This window comes from Heterocephalus glaber, unplaced genomic scaffold (assembly GCF_053883595.1).
Source record: "Heterocephalus glaber isolate CG9 unplaced genomic scaffold, H.glaber_assembly_v1.0 deba00000470, whole genome shotgun sequence".
NCBI classification, from domain to species: domain Eukaryota; kingdom Metazoa; phylum Chordata; class Mammalia; order Rodentia; family Bathyergidae; genus Heterocephalus; species Heterocephalus glaber.
Window position 1 is genome coordinate 23,969,190 of NW_028258145.1, and position 4,719 is coordinate 23,973,908.

The window sequence follows — 4,719 nt, forward strand, 5'->3', positions numbered from 1 at the left end:
TTCCCTTTACAAGAATGTAGTGTCTGTCTCTATCTCTCTTAATCAGTGTTGATTTGAAATCTACTTGATCTGCAAGGAAGATAGCTAGTCTTGCTTTTTTTGGGTTCCTCTTACACGAAGTATTATTTTCCACCTTTTAACTTTCAGTCTATGAGTTTCCTTTTGAATTAAGTGTGTTTCTTGTGTGCAGCATATTGTCGGATTTTGCTTCTTGACCCATTCTGCCAGTCTGTTTCTTTTGATTGGTGAATCGATACCATTAACATTCATGGTTATAACTGAAATATATTGACTTGTCATTGCCATGACTTTTTCTTTTTGTTGGGTTCTCCCCCTCTACATTTAATTTCTTGTCATGTCAGATGGGTTCATTCTGCTTTGTTTCCTGGGGTTGTGATCCTCAATATTTGTTCCTAGGATATTTTGTAAAATTTTTTGGAGGTTTGGCTTGATATTCACGAAGTTCCTAAGGTGCTCTTTGTCATGAAAGTGTCTTATTTCTCCATCTATTTTGAAAGATAGTTTTTCAAGGTCCATCAATCTGGATTGGAGGCTGTTTTCTTTTAGGGCTTGGAATATGTCACTCCAAGATCTTCTTGCCTTGATGGTTTGTGTTGAGAAGTCTGCTGTGATTCTGATGGGCTTTCCTTTGTATGTGATTTGTTTCTTTTCTCTAACTGCTTGTAGAACTTTGTTCTTCTGTTGAGTTTCTGGAATCTTAACAATTATATGCCTATGTGTAGATTTTTTTTTTGATCAAGGCTATTTGGAGTCCTATATGCCTCACTTATCTGTATGTAAAGTTCTTTTCCCCTCCTTGGGATGTTTTCTGCCATTACTTTTGTGAAGAGTTTTTCTTATGTCATCTCCACTCTCTCTTGTCTCTTCATTGACTCCAATTAGTCTTATGTTATTCTTCTTTGCATCATCTAGCAGCTGCTGGATTGATTTCTCATGTTTCCTTATAATTTTGAAGCAATTATTCTTTTCCTTGCCATTATTTGGAATCTTATCTTCTATATCTGAAATTCTGTCCTCCCATTGGCTCATTCTGCTGTGTAGACTTTTAATGGAGTTTTTCATGTCCTGGAAATCTATTTGCATCTGTTCTATGGATTCCATTTTCTTCCTCTGTTGGGATTCTGTCATGTTCCTCAGCTCCTCTCTAGATTTATTAATCATGTCTTGCACTAGGAGCACAATCTCTCCTGTAATCTGAGAAATTATTTCTGATTTCATTTCTTCCAGATTCCCTTTTGTTGCCAGTTCAGTGGGTCCAGGTGGTTGAGTATCAGAGTGTTCCGTCTCATTTCTCTTTGGGGTTGCTGTAGATGATCTGGAAGTCTGGTTTTGAGACTTATTTACATGTTTTCTCATTTCAACTAGGGGGGGTGTGTGGGTGCTCTTGGTGCCTGCAATGATCACCTCCTCTGAGCTGGGAAAAGTGGGACAGGGGCCGGGATTGGCAGTAGGGATTGTGTCCCAGAAGCCCCTTCATCTCGGCTGGGAGTGCCAGGACAGAAGGTGGCCCAAAACCCTTTCCTATGGGCTGGGAGCAGTGGCTGATTTTGTGGCCAGGCAGCCCCTTCCTCTGGATCAGCAGCCGGAAGATGGCATCTCAGAAGCCCCTACCTCTGGGCTGTGAGTGGGAGGAGGGATGGTGGCCCAGAAACCCCTTCTTCTGGGCTGGGAGCAGTGGGAGTGATGGTGGCCTTGAAGCTCCTTCCTCTGGACCAGGAGCAGTGGGATTGAAGCTCAGAAGCCCCTACTTCTGTGCCAGGAGTGGCGGAACCCAGTACCATGTTCTGGTGGTTTTGTGTCCTCTGTGTCTTTGTAGTTTTGAACCAGGTGGCTGTACAGAGAAGTGGGGGGGGGGGTCCAGTGGGTTGCTGCCAGGGTGTGGGCTGATTTAGCATGTTCCACATGACTCGTGACCTCAGTGGGGTGTCGGCAGACCTGCCTTCTGTAGTGGGCTTAATTGGAACATTCTTCTTGACTTGCGACCTCTGTAGCCAGATCTGACTTCTAATAGTTTGTTTTGTTATACAAATTTCTGTCTATGTTAATATTTTTCTTCTATTATCTTTATCCAGTTTTAGTATTAGCACAACGTAGATTTCCGAAAATGAGGGGAGGATTGTTCCTTCTTTTTTCTGCCTTAAATGTTTGATATAATTTATCAGTTAAAATGTATATGAGCCTGTTATCATATAGGTAGGTTTTCAAGCTAGGAATATACTTTCTTTAATAGGTGGTATTCAAATTTTATATTTCCTCCTGAGTTAGTTTCATTAATATTTTTTCCAAGGTACTTCTTAGAAGTTGTCAAATTTATTTCAAAATAAATTTTTGTAATATGCTTTCTATATCCTTTTAAATTCTGTAAAATCTGTGGTAACATCTCCTAGATCTTGATTTTGTAATTTAAAAAATGTAAAATTAATATTGTGTCATCGGGGGCTGGAGATTTAGCTCAGTGGTTTTGCTGCCTGCTGCACGAGTGCAAAGACTCGAGTTCAATCCCCAGTACCAAAAAAAAAAAAAAAAAAAAAGGTGTCATAGAAAGGAAAGGTCTAAAGGAGCAGGGGAAGTGGGTGGGGTAGGGGAAGGAAAGAAGGGAAAAGAAAAAATATGAGATAAGGAAAAAAATCATTGCAAATAGGGAAGGGTGGAAGGGGTGAAGGGAAGGCAGGGGAAGGGGAAAAATATGAGAATCAAGATACTCATATAATAGTACAATATCCCAATGATGAATGTGACTGTATTTTATACCTAGAATATACCAATATACTTAATCAGAAAAAAAGGTAAAGTGCTATTTGACTGGCTATCTCATGCTGGCTTGACATGTACCTCTTATCACAATTAGCTGGAGTACAAGAGAAAGATACCTGAGTCAAAAGAGATCATTACTACAAACAATATTCTAGGAGATTTGTACCCTCACTCAGAAAGCATGAATGTATACACCATGAAAAGCAATGAGTATCAGTTACATGAAACCCTTTGTCTTTTAATTTTGTTTTGTACCAATAACATTTTAAGTAAAACCTTGCTTTTTCACAGAAAATTTAGACTGTGACCATTGTATACATATCAGAGTAATATGTTTAGGCTCTCTCCCATTCCCCCAGGCCAGTTGCTCTGCTGCGCAGCTTCCTTAGCGGTGGCGGCTGCTGGAGACAGTCGGTAAAACCATTGTGCGGATGGTTCCGTGAGGCGAACAGCTCCTCCCTCTGCAGGACCACAGCTCACGAGCACCGGAGACAGCCTTACTATTGTCCGTCAGGGTATCTGAAGTAAAAAGGGCATTTAAATCAAACGGTATTGAGATGGATTGGGTTATGAAACATAATGGTCCAAATGATGCTAGTGATGGGACAGTTCGACTTCTTGGATTGCCATTTGGTTGCAGCAAAGAGGAAATAGTTCAGTTCTTTCAATGGTTGGAAATCATGCCAAATGGGATAACAATGACGATGGACTACCAGGGGCGAAGCACAGGGGAGACCTTCGTGCAATTTGCTTCAAAGGAGATAGCAGAAAATGCTCTGGGGAAACACAAGGAAAGAATAGGGCACAGGTATATTGAGATCTTCAGAAGTAGCAGGAGCAAAATCAAAGGATTTTATGATCCACCAAGAAGATTGCTGGGACAACGACTGGGACCATATGATAGGCCAATAGGAGGAAGAGGGGGTTATTATGGAGCTGGGCGTGGAAGTTATGGAGGTTTTGATGACTATGGTGGCTATAATAGTTACTGCTATGGAAATGATGGCTTTGGTGACAGAATGAGAGATGGGAGAGGTATGGGAGGACATGGTTATGGTGGAGCTGGTGATGCAAGTTCAGGTTTTCATGGTGGTCATTTGTACATATGAGAGGGTTGCCTTTTTGAGCAACTGAAAATAACATTGCTAATTTCTTTTCACCACTAAATCCAATAAGAGTTCATATTGATATTGGAGCAGATGGAAGAGCAAAAGGAGAAGCAGATGTAGAGTTTGTGACACATGAAGATCCAGTAGCTGCCATGTCTAAAGATAAAAATAACATGCAACATCGATACATTGAACTCTTCTTGAATTCTACTCCCAGAGGAGGCTCTGGAATGGGAGATTCTGGCATAGGAGGCTACGGCAGAGATGGAATGGGTAATCAAGCAGGATATGGATCTGTTGGAAGGATGGGAATGAGGATGGTACTTCTGATGACTTGGGTGGCTATGGCCATGGTGGTGGAGGGAGTGGTGGCTACTATGGGCAAGGTGGCATGAGTGGAGGTGGATGGCATGGGATGTACTGAAAGCATGACACCAACACACAAGTCCTAACAACAGCATCTGGTCTACTAGACTTTCTTACAGATTTAATTTCTTTTGTATTTTAAGAACTTTATAATGACTGAAGGAATGTGTTTTTCAAAATATTATTTGGTAAAGCAACAGATTGTGATGGGAAAATCTGTTTTCTGTAGGTTTTGTTGCATACTTTGACTTAAAAATAAATTTTTATGTTCAAACCACTGATGTTGATACTTTTTATATATACTAGTTACTCTTAAGATATGCTGCCTTCATAAAATTTGGGTTGATGTATTTTTGTCAGCTCTACAAAATGTAGTGTAGCCTAATATTAGAGGGTAATGGTTCACTTCTACATAAATTGCAAGTCTTAAAAGCAGACATCTGGAATAGAGCTTGAATAATTAGTGTAA

General features: G+C 40.5%; 1 pseudogene; it reads left to right on the forward strand.

Moving 5' to 3' along the window:
* Positions 1-3,267: 3,267 nt before the first annotated feature.
* LOC101716814 (heterogeneous nuclear ribonucleoprotein H3 pseudogene) lies at positions 3,268-4,441 on the forward strand (annotated as a pseudogene).
* Positions 4,442-4,719: the final 278 nt, after the last annotated feature.